Source organism: Pelobates fuscus, chromosome 12 (genome assembly GCF_036172605.1).
Source record: "Pelobates fuscus isolate aPelFus1 chromosome 12, aPelFus1.pri, whole genome shotgun sequence".
NCBI lineage: Eukaryota > Metazoa > Chordata > Amphibia > Anura > Pelobatidae > Pelobates > Pelobates fuscus.
The window spans coordinates 130,631,839-130,653,761 of NC_086328.1; the positions used below are offsets into that span (position 1 = coordinate 130,631,839).

At 41.5% G+C, this 21,923-nt stretch overlaps 1 protein-coding gene across 1 annotated transcript in view; it reads left to right on the plus strand.

Annotated features, from left to right (window-relative positions):
- Positions 1-21,923, plus strand: part of LOC134578564 (doublecortin domain-containing protein 1-like) — a 311,038-nt gene that overhangs the window by 231,304 nt on the left and 57,811 nt on the right. The gene's annotated exons all lie outside the window — the stretch shown is intronic.

Below are 21,923 nucleotides of genomic sequence, written 5' to 3' on the forward strand. Positions count from 1 at the left end.
TCATTTTGCTATATCCATGACAACTCAGACAATGCTATATTTCCATTTTGACAATTTCGCCCTAAAATTCAAAATTCACTCTGAATTCCCGAATTTGAATAAATAACTTCATAGTTTTCAATCTTTTTTTTTTTTTTTACTTTTATTGGTCATATCCCTTTAAATTACCAGCCATTTATGTGTGATAAGTTATCTCAGAACTGCAACAGAAAAAGAACATAACGTGGTTTATTCACTGAACTTAAGTAAACTGCCAACATAAACGCAAAATGGTGCTAAAGCACGGCTCTAAATAACAGAATTGGCAAAATCCCCAAATAGGATCTATTGTTAGCAGGTTGGTTGCCATTTAACTGCTTGGACTAATTTCCCCAAGATGTTCCGCAGTATCTGTGTCCCTACATTTTATTATTTCCAGCCCTAGACAGTTAAAGTGTCTGTAATGGCGCCTGTAACTGTAAGACAATATTCTGCCAACCGTCCGCGGACATGAACAAGCTTACTTCTATCACTAATATGTAATTATATTTTGGGTATAAGAATACATCGTCTGCATTTGGCTAACACAGGACAAAAAAAAAATCAGCAACAATAATGGTTTTTCGTTGAATTTCTACTGTTGATGTTAGTGTCATTTGAGGACTAAATGCAACAAAATGGGCATTTCTTATCTATTCCAGTTACATTAGGAAAGATCACGCCCTGCTCTTAGCATTTTCCAACACAGCTGTGGAGTATTTCCAAGCCTATTTTTTAAATAAAGTGATGCTCAATTTGTCTTTGATGATCCGAGTGATTCAGGTGAGATGGGAGCACCGTCGGGCCCTTATTTGCATAAAAATTAATCACGAAAAAATGTAAATTGATAAAAATTTTGCCTGGCTTTTTCCCTCATGTTCGAAAAGCCACGGATGGTTCCCAAAAAGCAATCATCTCAGTATGGTGCCACAGTGGAAGCTGTACAAATGATCACATTTGTGTTGAATACTCGCTCATTTAAATGTCAGCATTGATGGGGCGGCACATCACATGAAATAGGAAAAAAAACAGGGAACAAATGCCCAGCAGCTGAGGACTATCAGATCTGTGGGTACTGGTTAGAGGTATATGATCTAATGTGAATAAAATACACATTAATTATCTTTTTTATTTTTCTTTCATTTTTTTTTCCCCCTTCTCGAAATCGATAACTGATTTTTGTGTTCCACCTAAAAAAAAAAAAAACCTTGATTTATTTGGAACCAAACAAAACCAACCAAAAAAAACACAAAAACAACGGCAGAATAGTATGCTTTATTAGATCCATTTCAGCATTACCATGACTGCAATTAACATGAAAGGGTTTTTAAAGCCTTGGAAATTAGTTAACTGAGCTAGAAAGCCTTATATCCGTTCTGTTAACCTTTCTTTTGCAGCCAATGGTTGAATTCTATAATATTATCTTCATTATCTCAGCACAGAACTGCGTCGCCATTATTTAGACTTTAACCAGTGTGGGATGGTAGAAGTAGACGCAGGGAAGGAAAAACGCCAAATAGGACTAAGCCAAGCTCTTAAAAACAAACCACAATTCACATTAATTATCCTTGTGATCACCCCTAGTGCTTTTTTTTTTACGTCATTCAAGATATCTAAAATAACACTACTTTGTCGAGAAGCTTTTGTTTTGAGCAATTAGATAAGTAGAACTCAAATGTTAATTCACTAAGCAAATGATTACAGAGAATAGAACATTGTTGAAGAATTTTACCAAATAGGCACTTTTTTCCCTTAATTTTGCAATTAATTTTTTAATTTGCGATAGTTCAGTGTTTCGTAAATAAACCCCCTTAGAGTTGAAACTATTTGATTGTATATGTTTTTTGAGGAAAGCATTCTGAAGACATTGATAACAATATTTTTTTCTGAAAAATGTGCAAATTGAGATTAATGTTTACCGTTAGTAATTTAATTTTTGAGGAGAGGTAATGAACAACTGTGAGGAGGAGAAAATGTTAAATATTCTGCTGTGTTTTTAATTGTTATTTTAAAAATTATTTTTTAAAGTTCAAATCCAAAAATGTTATATTGACAGTAGGACCTCCATAAATTACCATATATTTAAAATATTCAGTTTCTATTGAAATACAGTATTCTGTTTATGTTTGCAACTAAGAAAAAAAACAGATTAAACTATGGAAGTTTTATTTTATCATTTAGATGCTGTTTCTATCAGGCTGGCCTATTCTGCCTGTTTAGGATTGATACCGGAGAAACTGACGGAAGCCAAGCACAGAGAGATGGACACAGGTTTCTTCAGGAAGGAAGAGATTCTTTATTGGATCACCGATCGGGACTCAGAGGGACTAGCGTCACCAAAATACAGCAAAGTCTGAGTACTGAATACATAGAGTACATTCCTTATATAGCACTGTAGCTCCTCCCACAATTAACTACACCCACACATACCCTTAACCTATTTAATGAATAGAGTCTAAACTCATCCATCCGGTCTAACCACGTGGCTCATCTGATACAAAGGAGAGGGACGCGTAATTCCAGTTCTTACATTCCTGCACCTGGTCAGTACAGTGATGACAGTATCTTAGCTACGTGTAATTAACTAGATACTACAAACACATATACATACATATGCCTTGTGGCAATCTTAGCCTGCTAAACTTGTATTTTACTGGAATTACATCACATTCCCCCCTTTGATGCCTCTGATATTTCACAATTACTTGAGGCATCACTTAACCTTGGTTTGCATATACCTCAGGTTACCATGAACCAGACCAGACTTATCTTATGATGTGAATCTTCAACATTCATCTTCTTGCATTGGTTCTCCCTGATCTAGAGCCTTATACTTATATATCGCCATTATCTGTGCAGCAGCCTTCCTCTCTGCTATACTTCCTATCAGGCTTTGCACAGACCTAACTACTAAGGGTATAAGACACGGTAGGAGTAGACACAACAGTAAAATCAGTAGGACTCCACCTACCACTGCCTTAAGCCCTCCAAACCACTCATACCAGCTACCAAACCAACTACTTGGATTGTACCCTTTCCATACCTGAGTAGGCACATGCGCTAGTTTAACCATATGGCTAGTAAGCTCAGCTATTGCTTGCCCTTCGTCATCTATTTGAAGACAGCAATTGCTCAGATTAAACTTCCCACATACACCTCCCTCTACTGCCAAAAGGTAATCCAAGGCTAATCTATTTTGGTAGACTGCTGTCCTCATCCTGGTGTTATGCTTCGCTAGAAGATTGAGCGCTTGTGATGTCTCATTTGTGATAATCTCAACCACCGCCTGTAATCTTATAATACGGTTGAGCATATAAATAGGGGTTCTATAACCAAAGGTACCATCTTCTGCCCACGTGGCTGGCCCATAATAATCTATGATACGCTGGGGAGGCCATTCATTATCTTCCCAGGTGCCTATCTCTATGGGTCCCCTTTTCTTCCTATGATTCACATCATACACTTTAACACCTAAAGTCTCACCTGTTTCAATCGGTAACAAGAAGAAGGATGGTTTGAGCATACCCAACACACATGCCCCTTCCCAGTCCTGTGGCAGCTCCGAGTAGGCTTTCTTACCACAGATCCAGTACAAATTTGCTGGGGCTCTCCAAGTAGATGTGATGGATAGATCAAACCACACATCCTTTAAATTGGCATATCTAGCAAACGGGTTAGATGGTTCTGAGACATTTGAAGCCGACCACCAAGTTGTATTCTTTGTATCATCATCATAAGCTTTTTGCCCTAGACAAGTTAATTCTCCTACAGAAGTATTATACATTATTCCTTTCCTTGCTATGCAAACATAACCTATGATGGAGGTCTTTAATCTCCACTCAGATTTACCTCTAACACTCATATGATAATCGGCTTGTGTAGATATTAATTGGTCAACTGCCTCAGAACCGGACATTACCTCCTTTGCTTCCTAAGGCCATTGGTCTCCCATGTTAGTACCTCCACACACATAGCAGTTGGTAACATTAAGACTACCGGCAATACTTTCAGCTAAATCGATGAACAGGTTTTTAGCATTATGGGGGATCTTATTATCTATACTCATCTCTTCGTAAAAGGAATGGTATACTTGATGAGTCTGGGAGGATACCGTATCAGTCTCTATTCCTATAAACAATAATGTCCCAGGATCTAAACCCGTCCCGTATATTTGAAACCCAAATAAATTTCCATACTTATCTAAGAACTTGTCGGGGTTATTAATGAGTATATGGACTGGGTTGCATTCCATAGACTTACAATAAGGGCTAGTCGGCAACTTAGTCACTATCATGTCTTTGTCTACTGTCTGTCCCCAAGTTGCCCACCCCACACAAGACCAATATGGACAAAAGTTATAATCTCTATTTGGGCATCTAGGACTTACATATTTATTTTTTGCTACTGGGACAAATATATTTATCGTTAGACCCATACGTCCTCTCCCATCTAAGATCCCCACATACATTCCACGGTTTTCTACCACTTGATATCGCTTTACACGCATCAAATAGCAGAACACCCGAAGAATGTACGGATTCTAACACCGTTTTATTAATTAGGGTCCCCTGAGGATCTCCATTCCTGAGAGTCAACCAAATTGTACGAGGTTGATACTCTGGACTGAAGCACTTAGGTTCTCCTACTCCTAAATGGCACACACTATAGTCTATATTTAGGTATCTACATCTTGATACCTCTCCTTTACATTCGTATTGTGAATGCCAAATTAGGGTTTGGGAAATATGGTTACCTGTTCTCGTAGTCTTAATGCATACCTCACAGCTAGGAGTGTCGGTACCTCTACCTTCCTGAATATAAAAACACATATAAATAAACACTATCAAAAGCACATCTTTCGCCGTCATCCTCAGTCTTCGTCCGTGCGATGGCGCCTCAGCTTCCAGGATGTGAGGGGCTGCAGGGAATGGAGTTCTGCTCGTCTTCACAGGTGTCCCTTCGAGACTTTCCTGGCTTATACACTATGTGTTGGTAAGCGGACAGGCTTTATTATGGCCTTCTCACTCACACCTGTAACAATAAAATTTGTAATCCACAATAATTCCTCGTTACTCCGACTGAGTAGTGCGTTTTAACCGGATCTTGCAGGGATTCTCTGGATCTGCTGTAACTTGCCAAGAATCGACTGCTGCTGGTTTAACCCTGGAGTGATGTATCCACGGAGTCACTTCTGCTACTTTTATTGCTGTAGGGGTAGACAAAAGAACAACATAAGGACCTCTCCACTTGGGCCCTAACGGTACATTATTCCACTCTTTAATCCACACTTGATCTCCTGGATGATAACTATGAACAGGGGGATAAATATTCACAGGTAATCTATCTTGTACCCATTTCTGTACCTCCTCCATAGTCTTACCCAACTCTACAACCTGCTGCCGGGTAATTCCTTCTCCCAACTGACTCAAATCCCCCCTTAAGTTACCAAGTACGGGAGGTGGTCGCCCATACATGATTTCAAAAGGAGAGAGGCCCATCCTTCTGGTAGGGGTACTGCGGATTCGCAATAAAGCTATGGGTAAGAGAACGTTCCACTTAAGTTGGGTTTCCTGACACATTTTAGCCAACTGGTTCTTGATAGTTCTATTCATTCTCTCTACCTTACCAGAACTCTGGGGTCTATATGCAGTATGAAGCCTCCACTTTATACCAAGCATATGAGTCAGTTGTTGTAGGCACTGATGAACAAAAGCTGGACCATTGTCCGATCCTATAGAACAGGGTAGTCCATATCGGGGTATTATTTCTCGTAGCAGGAATCTTACAACTTCTCCTGCTTTCTCTGTACGAGTAGGACATGCTTCTACCCAGCCTGAATAGGTGCACACAATTACCAACAGGTAACGATGTCCACCCGATTTAGGCATTACTGTAAAGTCTATTTGTAGATCGGACATGGGGAGTCCCCCCATAAACTGAACTCCTGGTGGCTTTACTGGTCCTTGTCTTGCATTATTCTTAGCACACGTTACACATCTGCGTACAATGGCCTGAGTCAAGTTGGACAATCTTGGTATGTAGAAATGTTTTCTAAGAGATTCTTCAGTACTGTCTCTCCCAGAATGTGTCCCGTTATGATAATTTTGGACAATTTCTACCGCTAGCGATGCTGGTATAACTATTCTTCCATCTTCTAGCTGATACCACTTGTTCTCCAGATACTTTCCCGGTTCAGTCTTTAACCACTCCTCTTCTTGAGCTGTATAAACTGGAGTCCATTGGGACAGTGGGGTTGGTATAAGAGCAGCTATATGCCCCACATACTCCTGTCTTCCTGATTCAGCAGCACGCTTAGCTGCACTATCTGCCATCCGATTTCCCTTGGTTACATCACCATCTCCTCTCAGATGCGCTCGACAATGTATGATACCGACTTCTTTCGGCTCCCACACTGCTTCCAATAGTTGTAGGATTTCAGCTGCGTACTTGATTTCTTTGCCTTCTGAATTCAGTAGTCCTCTTTCTTTATACAAAGCTCCGTGGGCATGAGTGGTTAAAAACGCATACTTAGAGTCCGTATAGATATTCACTCTTAAACCTTCAGCCAATTGTAACGCTCGTGTTAGTGCTATCAATTCTGCCTTTTGTGCTGATGTTCCTTTCGCCAGTGGCCGAGCTTCTATCACCTTGTCTATGGTTGTTACTGCATATCCTGCATAGCGGATCCCTTCTTTCACATAACTACTGCCGTCGGTGTAATATTGAACATCGGGGTTCTGGATGGAAAAATCACGAAGATCTGGTCTACTTGAGAATACTTCATCCATTACTTCCAAACAATCATGTTGACTTTCAGTAGGTTGTGGCAAAAGGGTAGCTGGATTTAAGGTGTTTACAGTCTCTAAATGCACTCTTGGGTTTTCACACAACATTGCTTGATACTTGGTCATACGGCTGTTACTAAACCAATGATTTCCTTTGTAATCCAACAACGTCTGTACTGCATGTGGGACTCGTACATAAAGTTCTTGACCCAGAGTGAGTTTATCGGCTTCAGCTACTAGCAGGGCGGCTGCAGCTACGGCTCTTAGACAAGGTGGAAGTCCGCTGGCCACTGCATCCAGTTGCTTAGACATGTAGGCAACAGGTCTTTGCCATGATCCCAAGTACTGTGTCAATACTCCCACAGCCATTCTTCTTTGCTCGTGTACATATAAGTAGAATGGTCGTGTGTGATCAGGTAGACCTAATGCTGGGGCACTCATCAAAGCCTTCTTCACATCTTCAAATGCCGTTTGCTGTTCTTGGGTCCATAAGAAGGGGTCGTGCTCTGTACCTTTGATAGCTGCGTACAGAGGTTTTGCTAGTATCGCATAGCTGGGAATCCATATCCTACAGAAGCCTGCTGCCCCCAAGAATTCTCGCACTTGTCTTCTATTCTTGGGTATTGGTATTTGGCAGACAGCTTCTTTTCTCTCTGGCCCCATAATTCTTTGACCTTCAGAGATATGGAATCCTAGATACTTGACAGTTGGCAAACACAACTGAGCCTTCTTTCTAGACACCTTGTATCCTGCCTTCCAGAGAATGTGTAGTAGATCGTGCGTTGCTTGCTGACAGATTTCTTTTGTAACTGCTGCTATCAACAAGTCATCTACATATTGTAACAATACACACTCTCCTGGGATGGACTCGAAATCCAATAGATCTTGACTTAGGGCTGAACCAAATAGGGTAGGTGAATTTTTAAACCCTTGGGGCAGTCTTGTCCAAGTCATTTGGCGTTTTGAGCCCGTTACAGCGTTCTCCCATTGGAAAGCGAAAATACATTGACTTTCTGCGGCAATTCGGAGGCAAAAGAAGGCATCTTTGAGATCTAAGACTGTGAAGTAAGTAGCCCCGCCCGGAATTAAAGCAAGCAGGTTATATGGATTGGGTACAACTGGATGTATGCTAACAACCGCATCATTGACTGCTCTTAAGTCCTGCACAGGTCGATACTCATCTGTGCCGGGCTTTTGAACAGGCAGCAATGGGGTGTTCCAGGGGGAAGTACAGAATTTTAGGATACCATACCGTATGAACTTATCCAGATAGGATTGGATGTTCTTCTTAGCCTTCTGCGGGATGTGGTATTGTCTCAGGCTCACTGGATAAACCCCATGTTTCAGTTCAATTTTTATAGGTGGAATATTGCGGGCCAGTCCTGGTGGGTTGTTCTCTGCCCAAACTCCTGGTATGTTAAACAATGTCTCATCACTCCTAGGGTTTTGGCTAGTCAACACTGTATAAAGTCGCCACTCTTCTTCCTTTGGTACGGATAAAGTCATAATACCTGAAGGTCCATTAAACTTTAAAGATGTTGTTCCATCTGGTAGGAACGTAATCTGCGCTTGTAATTTGGATAGCATATCACGTCCCAGCAATTGGACTGGACATTCAGGCATATAAAGGAATTGGTGTTTTACTACGTGGCCTCCCAATGTACAGAGTCGACTTTTAAGAACCGGTCTTTCAGCACTTCTTCCAGTTGCTCCTATCACAGTAATAGTCCTTCCAGATGGAGGAGCAACTAGATTAGTCACCACTGAATGTTCAGCACCAGTGTCGATCATGAACGCACTCCTTTTCCCCCCTATTGATACATCGACCATAGGCTCCGCTCGACCAAGGGGGATGGAGCCCGGTCGGTATCAATAGTCCTCCATGACCGTGTCAGCCAATCCTACAAAGTCCCTACCTTCTCTATCGCGGGACCTTTGCGCTGCTGGAATATACCTGTCTTCCCTAACACTTCCTCTGTTCCCATTACTCCCTCTATAACCATTACTCCCTCCGGGGCCTCCTCTACCTCTCGCTCTGCCTCTAAAGTTTCCGTAGCCTGCCCTGGGTAGGACCCTCTCGTACTGCTCTCTTTGCGGACATTCGTTCCTCCAATGCCCTTCTTCCTTGCAATACGCACACTGATCCCTACTCAAAGGCTCCCTACTCCATCTATTATTGCCTCTATCTGGGCCCCGTTTATCTACGCCTGCGATTGCTACCGCTAGCATATCAGCCTTTCTACGCATCTTGCGCTCCTCCTCTTTCTTGCTTTCTGTTTCCCTATTCATATACACCTTATTTGCTACCTCCATTAGTTGGGTGATTGACATACCTGCAAACCCTTCTAACTTTTGTAGCTTGCGCTTAATATCTCCGTATGCTTGGCTGACAAAGGCGGAGTTAACCATTCGGGAATTGTCTGCGTCTTCCGGATTAAAGGGGGTGTACAAGCGGTACGCCTCCAATAATCGGTCATAAAAGACACTGGGCGCTTCATCGCTTTTCTGGATCACCTCAACTGTCTTCGACATATTAATAGCCTTCTTTCCTCCGGCTTTCATGCCAGCAATTATAGCGTCTCTATAGGCTCTGAGTTGAACCATATCAGCACCATTTACGTTCCAATCGGGATCGGTGTTGGGATAGTGTGTTGCGGCCCATGCTGCTGGATTAGCTTGGTTCAAAGCACAAGTTAAGGTCACAATACAATTATTAGTGGTTATGGTGTTAAACATGCAATGGACGACAATGATTAGTACTTATTATACAATGTCAGTAAATATACAGGGTTATGGTACCGTGCACTATAATACAGCAACACACTATTAACACTCTCGCTAGACGGCTGAGCTCGCGCTATCTAACAAGATATACACTTTACTAAACAATCGTTAACACATTTACAATTCCCAACTAAACTATTGGCCAGTACCTTGAATGGACTACCTAAAACTATATACACCCGTTTTGGTTAGCCACACTGCCCAATCACCACATATACATAGCGAGCTAGAGAACCGAATTTACACAGGCGCCTCTTAGTCGCACTATACAACGAGCTAGAGATCCGAATTTACACAGGCGCCTCTTAGTCGTACTATCAAAAGTCTAGTGGGTTCCAAATTTACACGCCTTCCCACTTAGCCCAGATAGGATGAGAACTAGCGAACCGAATTTACACAGGCGCCGCTTAGTCTCCCGGTCCCTCCGACCTAGCGAACGTAATATACACCCTAGAACGCTAGTCTAGACAAGACACCGGTGTCCGGCTAGGGCTATTTACACCAGGACCCCGCCTGACTAACCAAATCAAACGGTCTGACTAAAGAGCGTTCGATCGAGCGGTGCGCCTTCGCTCCTTCCCTCCGACAGAGGGGGCAGATACAGATTCAAAAACCCCTTTGGGCCTACCGCACAATCGGTATACCCCTAGCGGGTCCTGCCGTCTAAAACAGCAGTTATCTTACCTCCTCGTTCCTGAACCTGAGTTCACACTCATCGACGGGGACACCCCAGCACTTCTTACGTAGAGGCCGATGATCTCCTGGACAACAGACCAGTGGCGCCGAGACGAAGGGAGGTCCACGCAGAAGTTCAGGGGTGCAGCCGTAGAGAACGTGGGCAAAGATAGACCGTCTCACGCCTCTGCCTCTCAGCTACCGTTGAACGATGAGCTTCCCGGCCAATGCACCAAATGATACCGGAGAAACTGACGGAAGCCAAGCACAGAGAGATGGACACAGGTTTCTTCAGGAAGGAAGAGATTCTTTATTGGATCACCGATCGGGACTCAGAGGGACTAGCGTCACCAAAATACAGCAAAGTCTGAGTACTGAATACATAGAGTACATTCCTTATATAGCACTGTAGCTCCTCCCACAATTAACTACACCCACACATACCCTTAACCTATTTAATGAATAGAGTCTAAACTCATCCATCCGGTCTAACCACGTGGCTCATCTGATACAAAGGAGAGGGACGCGTAATTCCAGTTCTTACATTCCTGCACCTGGTCAGTACAGTGATGACAGTATCTTAGCTACGTGTAATTAACTAGATACTACAAACACATATACATACATATGCCTTGTGGCAATCTTAGCCTGCTAAACTTGTATTTTACTGGAATTACATCACAGGATCAATAATCTGTCAGAATTATCTCCGTAAAAGAGATTTTTGCAGTCTTGGTCCCAAACAGGCCTAAGAGAGAATGGTAGTGTAGTTATATTTAAAAATTCCATTATAAAGTATTAGTTCAGAATACCTTATGTCCAGTTACAAGTTTAAACAGTTATCTTGTTTTCTTTTTAGAATTGTATTCCATTCCCTAACCCCAACACCAATCCTAAACTCATTTTGTTTTAAAATCTTTTAATATAAAACATACACAATGTTGGGTAAATAATGCCATCTCAGAGTTCTGGAGACATCCATAAACCCACTGTATATGTAACACTAAGAGATGTTGAATAACTGGGAAGAATATATTAAGGAAAAATAAAACCATCTCAGTGTTCTGGAGACGTCTTAATAAGTCACAGCATAGACATTGCTAGGAAGGGCTTTGGTGGCTGGCTCCCCCGAATGTGAGGCCCTTTAGCACCAGATCTCCACAGATGGTGGAAGGGCAAGTGGATATTAGTGATTTTTATATTTTTTTTTATTTTAAATCAGGCAGGTGCTTCTTAATGTAGCCACCTATTATAAAAAGAGAGGTTCTTATTATGGTGCTATGCCCGGCCACTTAGGAGGAGTGGATGGTGTCCCCCAGGTGACTGTCAGGAAGGGGTGCTGGTTAACAGAGCTTTGCTGTTCACCCCTCTATTCGTTCGGTAGCATGGCAGGATTGCACTGAATACCAGCTTGCGTTTGCTTTTGGCTATGGTCTCATTGAGATCTCGGAGAACATTAGCAGCATGCATCATGGGTAGACAGGAGGAGACATATCTCCACATTTTCTTTAGAGTAAGGGTCATCAAGTTTTCCTTTGGGCTGAAGTACTGTCTGTTTTGGGAACCTAGCAACGCCCTCGAACCACAGAAATGACAATGTCTCCACAACTCAAATGTGACCTTCTTTTCCTCAAACTGCTGTTTCATGTATATTTTATAATTGTTTACCCCTAAAAAAATTGAGTTACGGCCAAGATTATTCAAATAAGAAGCGGATCATGCAATATATAGTCTGTGTGTTTATGTGTATTAATGGCAGACTCGTTGTTTAAAAGCTAATGTTATATAAACAGCTAAAATCCCTAAGTATTATATAGGCTATAAAAGTCTGCAATAACCTCTTACTGTGTGTAAAGAAGCATTAACTATCAGGAATCAGGATGTATTGCACTGTGCTTGCATATTACCGTTTTGATTGGGTTTTTTTTGGACTGCAGTGCACCTCAAAGGGTTACTCCAAACACATGGCCACTTCAGTGGGCTATAGTGTTAATGATGCTCAGCACAACCCATTGAAATTAAAATTAAAGTATAGATTGTTTTGAAACTTTTTGGTTTTGCCCAAAATATTTACATTTAATAATGGGTGGAAGTTGATATCTGGGACATCTCTGCTACTGGATTGCATTTGCATCCCTGTCTACTTTTCTATAAGTTATTTAGGAAGGGCGTCCAAATCATTTTCTGAGGACAGATCTCTTGTTTCTCAATTCACGGTGATGGGGAAATATAACTTTTCACCACATCACACCTCTAGACATTGAGCTCAATGAGGTCTGGTTCCATCCGGGAGGCTTTGCAATCCAGCCCCAGCCTTTCAGTCGTGCTTAATACACGTTTCTTGATCTGTGTGCTAGGTTAACCCCTTAAGGACACATGACATGTGTGACATGTCATGATTCCCTTTTATTCCAGAAGTTTGGTCCTTAAGGGGTTAAAGACCTATGCGTACAGGCTGCTAATATTTAGGTCATTCTAAACTGTGTCCTTGGAAAGAGGGTTTGTCTGGTTGCTATATGTTTGAGGTATCACTTCATTAATTCTATATTTTATACCAGGCTTCCCCAAACTCCGGCCCTCCAGATGTTGCTGAACTACAACTCCCATGATTCTATGAATGAAATAGCTAGGCTGAGAATTATGGGAGTTGTAGTTCAGCAACATCTGGAGGGCCGGAGTTTGGGGAAGCCTGGTCTATACAGTATGTCTCGGAAGTGTTTTTCAGCAATATGGAATATTTATGTGCTGCCAATGCGTGCGGGGGTTATTAAGCATCCAATATATTTATGGTGATATGGTGTTCAACAATCTTTATTAAATGGTTACCTCAAGCACCATTATCACTTCAGAGGCTTGAAGTGGTCATAGTGCAGCATTTTGCTATAAAACGTTGCACATACAGAGTTTACCCGTTTGCTACAGGAGGTGTAACTCCACCTCTGGCCGTGTCAGTAGGGCTAGTTAGGCAGCCTTGAACAAGATATGGCTGTCTTATATCAATTCTGTACATGTTGGACATCTGTCGCAAGCACACTCACTGGTGAAATTCGTCCAATCGCGTCATGCCACCCCCTCTGTGTCGCCCATGAACTCCCTGCAGCTCCCTACTTACCACCGCGACAGTTTTTTTTTTCCTTTTGATATTTTAAGTTTTATTAAAGGAACACTATAGTCACCTAAATTACTTTAGCTAAATAAAGCAGTTTTAGTGGATAGATCATTCCCCTGCAATTTCACTGCTCAATTCACTGTCATTTAGGAGTTAAATCACTAAATAGGGCTCTCTTTACAGGAAGTGTTTATGGAAGGCTGTGCAAGTCACATGCAGGGAGGTGTAACTAGGGTTCATAAACAAAGGGATTTAACTCCTAAATGGCAGAGGATTGAGCAGTGAGGCTGCAGGGGCATGTTCTATACACCAAAACTGCTTCATTAAGCTAAAGTTGTTCAGGTGACTATAGTGTCCCTTTAACACACATTTTTTTTTTTTGAGTAAGCCATTAATATAGAACTCTATATAATATAAAATTAAAACAAGCTCCATGACCACTACAACATTTTAAAACAGTTTGACTACTTACAGTGTGGGCACCGGGGGGCACTCCTGGCACTATAACACTTTTAAACTGATACCGAATGTACATTTTGTGTAAATGGACATTTCACCTACCTGCAGTAAAAGCATATTATATTGAGAGACAACAACAGGAGTGTTGAGGAAAATGGGGAGAACAATATTCACAATTTCTGAACCCTTTGCTGGAGCTATTTCGCTATTGTCCCCAGAAGCAAAAATAAGCTCAGAAAGCACAGTGTGAGGATGTTAGTAAGCAAGACAGTTACAGGGCCTTCTGTCTGTGTGAGAGGAAACTGTACAAATAGCAATAAATAAAGAGACAACTACACTACCTAGCTTCTGGGGAGCTCGATTATTAAGGGGGAAGTGGACAGGACAACTTGCTGGGAAAATCAGATACTTCTTATCTCTTTACAAAAGTATAGATTTCATTGGTAAGGAAAACATAAATCATAGAAGCAATGCTGAACAAATAGAAAATAAAAGCCATCAGCACACTCACTCAAATTCACAAAAAATGTGCTTTCAGCCCAGGGTGCAAGGCTTAACCATGTTTTTCATAAAGCAAGTCTTGATAAAGACCCTTGCCGCCCATCTAGAATATTAGTAGGTAAACACCTCGGTGGGGGTCACTATTGGTAGAGATGCCAGTTGGTCCTGTAGAAAGTGTTTGTGATTGAATATGTGTGTGACGTAACATGTATATGCAATGCGTGTGTGACTGCATGTGTACATTGAATATAACGACTTCAATGTCATTAGTTTGGATCAGCATTTGAAATGGTCACAATTTATTAGAAAAAACAACAATTCCCATAGACTTTAATGGTGAAATCTGTAGATGAATAATATGAAACGTTTTTCTAAAATATTGTGATAATTTGAAAAGCTTAATCCAAATGTATTAAATTGTGTGTTAATGCAGCCATATGTATTATGTTTAGACTCCATGGCCACCTAGGTATCAACTGTTTGACTGCTAATACATGCCTCCCAACATTTCAATGTACAAAGAGGGACATGCCCGAATTTACATGTTAGGCGCCTGTAGGCACAAAATTCTAAGGACCCCTTGCCCCCAACCCAGAGAGGGAGACAGAAACGGGAGAAGCAACACTTGAGGGAGGAAAGACAAGGAGTTCTGTTCTGGACAAGTTGAGCTTCAGGAAGGGGGCAGCCATCCAGTTAGAAATAGCAGAGAGGCAGTCAGAGACACGAGTCAAGAGGGACGGGGAGAGATCAGGAGAGGACAGGTAGATTTGTGTGTCATCTGCATAGAACTGATAATGGAAGTCAAAAGAGCTGATAAGTTTACCAAGGGAGGCCGTATAGATCGAGAACAGTAGGGGACCAAGGACTGAACCTTGGGGAACACCAACAGAGAGGGGTTGGGGAGAAGAGGCAGGGCCAGAGAAAGAAACACTTAAAGAGCGCTGAGTGAGGTAGGAGGAGCACCAGGAGAGAGCAGTATCTCATAGACCAAGATTACGGAGGATTAAAAGAAGCTGTTGATGATCTAGCGCTGTCCAGACTTGTCAATCCCCATCTCCCAACCTCTCCCCCCCATCACCAGGGACAGCTACAGGGAAAATTTGCTCTATCTATGGAGGAAGCCGCTGTCTCGTGGGGTCCTCCATAGACCTCTCAGCGTGAGATTGCAGCAATGACGGCGCCAGGAGCATAAAAGGACTGTCCGGAAAAGGATGGCGGTGCCCACGAGGGACAGGCTCAGGTAAGTAGAACTCGCCTTTGCTTGCTCCCCTGGCCTTTATCCATTCAAGGATATCCATTCAAACACAATTAGGGTACATGCTTTCTAAGGACCCTAGGATGGGAGCAGAGGGCAAGCCATGTTAATGGCAGAAATTGGGGAGCAGTGTTGAGTAACCCCATACTCACTTCAGTACCATAACCAACAGGTTAAAACAGGTCCTAAGGCAGGTGTCCAATTGCAGGACTGTCCCAGAAAAATGGGCATTTGGAAACTTTAAGTAAGTACTGCCTTGAGACCTAGGAAGCCCACTGTCTGCAGGGACACAGAATGGTAACCCATCAGACAGAGTGTATCCTGAAAATATTCATCGGAACATGAAAAGCAATGGAACCTTCTAATAAACTGTGAAATATATAATTTGGGGTTTATTTACTAAACTATAAATTATGCAGAATTGGAAAACAAATTGCAAAATGAAGGCTATAATATCCAAGCTGCCACTCTTTTATTTTAAAGAGAGAAATTTGGTTTTCAATTTATGAGAATTGACTGCTTAGTGAATGTACCTCATGTGACTTGGGGAATAACAATGATATATTCATGGCTTCAATATTCCTTTGTCCATTACTGATTAAGGGGACACTAACGTGGTCTGGGTGTAGTGCCCCTGGCGGTTTAGCCCTGCAATCTAAACCATTGCCATATGTACTGACCAGCAATGCAGGGCTTCCCGACAGCCACTAGAGGTGCTGATGCACTCACAACCAAGTTTGATTCAGTGGTTTCCTATTAGAAGCATTTGATTGGACGTGCGTGTGACAGTCGTCCGCGCATGCTCTTCTCATTCTAATGCTTCTCTGTGAGAAACATAGGATTGGACGAGAAGACTATGAAGCGACTACTGCTGGATGACATCACTGGAGGAGGAGCGGATGGCAGCACCGAGCTATTTATGTTGAAGGTGAGAGTACACTATAACATGCTTGTTTCCTACGACTATAGTGTTCTTTTAACATTATTATCCACTAGTGTGAATTTTTAGCAATTCAGAGTAAATTTCATATTTTAGACCACAATAGCCGAACGGAAGACATTGGTGACTTTTTTCCTGTTCTGCTATAAAATGTTCCACTTTGGATTCCTGACAAATCATACTTTAGTGAATAACCCTTAAAGTACTCTATTCAACAGCCAATCAGGAACAGGTTGTCAAGTGTACGTTAATAAATATGATGTTCTAGAGACAGAGATTGCTAAGTGCATATATGGTATTTATAATATTTTTGAAAAGCAATGAAACACTTTAAAATATGTCAACGCAAAGTATTGACGGATTTCATACCCTCTTGATTAATGTAATGTTTTTATAGATGACAAGACCACTTTGAGATTTGTCCAAAAAACAAACAACGGACTTTAAATGTGGGCGAGTTTCAATCACATGAATACATTTTTCATACACATGAAAGATAGACAAGATGAGATAGACATTTGCATTAGATTTGCATCTCATTATATGCAATTACTTGGAGGACTTTTGCAATGGAAATTTTCAATGTATTTTACCTTTAAGAGCCCATCTGCATTTCACATCATAAAATACCCCCTGGGGTTTTAAGGGTTGCACAAATGTCAGTTCTGTATGTGGATATGCACAAGTTTCAGATCTCTCTTTGGCAGATGTACAATTCAAAGTCCAGCAATGGTGCTTTCATTAACTAGCTAGTGATTATTTTGTCCTGTTTTTCATTTATTTGTGTGTTTGTTTTGTTGTTTTTAAATTATTTGGTCTGCTGTCCAATATGACCATACCATAGTGAATATTTCAATCCTCATCTTTCAGATTTTTTTCTGTCTGTCTGTGTGTCAGTCTATCTGTCTGTCTGTCTGTCTATCTACCTATCTATCCATCCAGTATCTATCCACTGTCTGTCTATCTATCTATATATCTATCTATCCATCCATCCATCCAGTATCTATCTATCTGTCTGTCTGTCTATCTATCCATCTATCTATCTATCTATTTATCTATCCAGTATCTATCTATCTATCTATCTATCTATCGATCTATCTATCTATCTATCTATCTCAGTGTTTCCCAACCCAGTCCTCAAGGCACACCTACCAGTCAAGGATTTAAGGATTACCCAGTTTTGTCTAAGGTGTTTTTTCTTTTCTTTTCTAAAAACACCTTAGACAAAACTGGGTAATCCTTAAATCCTGGACTGGTAGGTGTGCCTTGAGGACTGGGTTGGGAAACACTGATCTATCTATCTATCTATCTATCTATCTATCCATCCAGTATCTATCCACTGTCTGTCTATCTATCTGTCTGTCTGTCTATCTATCCATCTATCTATTTATCTATCCAGTATCTATCCAGTATCTATCCAGTATCTATCTGTCTATCTATCTATCTATCTATCTATCTATCTATCGTGTTACCAAACAGGGCTTGTCCTTCACAATATGTTAGTGTAATACTACTCTACAATAAAGATATCGTTTATATGTTGTGTTACTGGCATCCCTCGCTAATGTATAGGTTGTTTGTTGAAATTTAGATCCGGTTCCTGTATGAAACTAGAATGCCCAGTGTGGGATCACCTGCTAGGCATTGTAGGAGCCTGGTAAATGCGCATTTACTAAAACAGACAACACAGAGTTTACATTTTTGAAAGCGGAAATCCTAAAGTAAAACTATTTGAGCTATACATTTGCTAGCAATTCCTTTGAGATGAAATGTTCTGCTCTGTAAAGTCCAACCACCGCATGTTAAAATGACAGGACATTTACATATGGAGAGCTTGCTGCTGTCCGCGAAAAATTGCAGAATTATTTACAGCAAAGAATTAGACATTGGTAACAGCAGAAAAAAAAATACCTAATTTTATTGTTCACATTTTGGGCCTAACATTTGACCTTCCTCTTTTTTTATTTCAAGATACAGGACTGAATCAGAAATATGTGCATTAAAATAAAAGTGTTTTAAAAAATAAAATATATATATATATATATAAATTATTAAAGCTATTGGGGTGATCTCTACACGATTTATAAAGAAATCATTAAGCTACACTTCTTGTTAATGAAATAATGCGTGATGAATACATATTTGATTGTTAGATGATCAGACAAGCATTAACTGTATACTATATGTATATTTACACTTTATATCAGCTATTCCCTTAAACGTCAAAATGTAGGACATGTATCTTAATGTATGTGCATTTTCTCACTCCTGTACAACCTAAAATATATTATTGGGAATTGGGAAATTGAGGATCTGATACGTAGTTCTTTCTTCGTGTAGTTATATCTTCTGCTTTGTGTGATTTTTAAGATCAATGTTTAGTCCAGTATTGGGGCTTTTTACCCTTTTGATAAAAGTCGCAGTGTCTGTCAAGCTGTGTACCTATGTGGCTGTAGTTATATGTATTTAGGTAGGCGAATGGGGGAGAATAGGGAATGTATAAAGAGTTCTACATACAGAAACTCAAGATGTAGAGGGACAAACTGGTAACAATATGTTATGTGTCAGATAAAAAAAAAAATACAATATGTCTACGAACTACTTAATCTGCTTAACGGAGTGGTAAAGATTTATTTTTTTTCGAACGTCGGAGTTTGTAGTAAATTACCTTAAGTGAATTGTTGTCTCCATCTAGTGGTATTTGAGGAGAACACATATATTTATTGTGTATGAGCCGGAATCTTGCCTTTTTAGAAAGATGGATTCTAATGGCATGTAAACGCTGCTTGGTCCATCTATGTAAACGCTGCTTGGTCCATCTATGTAAACGCTGCTTGGTCCATCTATGTAAACGCTGCTTGGTCCATCTATGTAAACGCTGCTTGGTCCATCTATGTAAACGCTGCTTGGTCCATCTATGTAAACGCTGCTTGGTCCATCTATGTAAACGCTGCTTGGTCCATCTATGTAAACGCTGCTTGGTCCATCTATGTAAACGCTGCTTGGTCCATCTATGTAAACGCTGCTTGGTCCATCTATGTAAACGCTGCTTGGTCCATCTATGTAAACGCAGCTTGGTCCATCTATGTAAACGCTGCTTGGTCCATCTATGTAAACGCTGCTTGGTCCATCTATGTAAACGCTGCTTGGTCCATCTATGTAAACGCTGCTTGGTCCATCTATGTAAACGCAGCTTGGTCCATCTATGTAAACGCAGCTTGGTCCATCTATGTAAACGCAGCTTGGTCCATCTATGTAAACGCTGCTTGGTCCATCTATGTAAACGCTGCTTGGTCCATCTATGTAAACGCTGCTTGGTCCATCTATGTAAACGCTGCTTGGTCCATCTATGTAAACGCTGCTTGGTCCATCTATGTAAACGCTGCTTGGTCCATCTATGTAAACGCTGCTTGGTCCATCTATGTAAACGCTGCTTGGTCCATCTATGTAAACGCTGCTTGGTCCATCTATGTAAACGCTGCTTGGTCCATCTATGTAAACGCTGCTTGGTCCATCTATGTAAACGCTGCTTGGTCCATCTATGTAAACGCTGCTTGGTCCATCTATGTAAACGCTGCTTGGTCCATCTATGTAAACGCTGCTTGGTCCATCTATGTAAACGCTGCTTGGTCCATCTATGTAAACGCAGCTTGGTCCATCTATGTAAACGCTGCTTGGTCCATCTATGTAAACGCAGCTTGGTCCATCTATGTAAACGCTGCTTGGTCCATCTATGTAAACGCTGCTTGGTCCATCTATGTAACCGCTGCGTGGTCCATCTATGTAAACGCTGCTTGGTCCATCTATGTAAACGCTGCTTGGTCCATCTATGTAAACGCAGCTTGGTCCATCTATGTAAACGCTGCTTGGTCCATCTATGTAAACGCTGCTTGGTCCATCTATGTAAACGCTGCTTGGTCCATCTATGTAAACGCTGCTTGGTCCATCTATGTAAACGCTGCTTGGTCCATCTATGTAAACGCTGCTTGGTCCATCTATGTAAACGCTGCTTGGTCCATCTATGTAAACGCTGCTTGGTCCATCTATGTAAACGCTGCGTGGTCCATCTATGTAAACGCTGCTTGGTCCATCTATGTAAACGCTGCTTGGTCCATCTATGTAAACGCTGCTTGGTCCATCTATGTAAACGCTGCTTGGTCCATCTATGTAAACGCTGCTTGGTCCATCTATGTAAACGCTGCGTGGTCCATCTATGTAAACGCTGCGTGGTCCATCTATGTAAACGCTGCGTGGTCCATCTATGTAAACGCTGCTTGGTCCATCTATGTAAACGCTGCTTGGTCCATCTATGTAAACGCTGCTTGGTCCATCTATGTAAACGCAGCTTGGTCCATCTATGTAAACGCAGCTTGGTCCATCTATGTAAACGCTGCTTGGTCCATCTATGTAAACGCTGCTTGGTCCATCTATGTAAACGCTGCTTGGTCCATCTATGTAAACGCTGCTTGGTCCATCTATGTAAACGCAGCTTGGTCCATCTATGTAAACGCAGCTTGGTCCATCTATGTAAACGCAGCTTGGTCCATCTATGTAAACGCAGCTTGGTCCATCTATGTAAACGCTGCTTGGTCCATCTATGTAAACGCTGCTTGATCCATCTATGTAAACGCTGCTTGGTCCATCTATGTAAACGCTGCTTGGTCCATCTATGTAAACGCTGCTTGGTCCATCTATGTAAACGCTGCTTGGTCCATCTATGTAAACGCTGCTTGGTCCATCTATGTAAACGCTGCTTGGTCCATCTATGTAAACGCTGCTTGGTCCATCTATGTAAACGCTGCTTGGTCCATCTATGTAAACGCTGCTTGATCCATCTATGTAAACGCTGCTTGGTCCATCTATGTAAACGCTGCTTGGTCCATCTATGTAAACGCTGCGTGGTCCATCTATGTAAACGCTGCTTGGTCCATCTATGTAAACGCAGCGTGGTCCATCTATGTAAACGCTGCTTGGTCCATCTATGTAAACGCTGCTTGGTCCATCTATGTAAACGCTGCTTGGTCCATCTATGTAAACGCTGCTTGGTCCATCTATGTAAACGCTGCTTGGTCCATCTATGTAAACGCTGCTTGGTCCATCTATGTAAACGCTGCTTGGTCCATCTATGTAAACGCTGCTTGGTCCATCTATGTAAACGCTGCTTGGTCCATCTATGTAAACGCTGCGTGGTCCATCTATGTAAACGCTGCTTGGTCCATCTATGTAAACGCTGCGTGGTCCATCTATGTAAACGCTGCGTGGTCCATCTATGTAAACGCTGCTTGATCCATCTATGTAAACGCTGCTTGGTCCATCTATGTAAACGCTGCTTGGTCCATCTATGTAAACGCTGCGTGGTCCATCTATGTAAACGCTGCTTGGTCCATCTATGTAAAC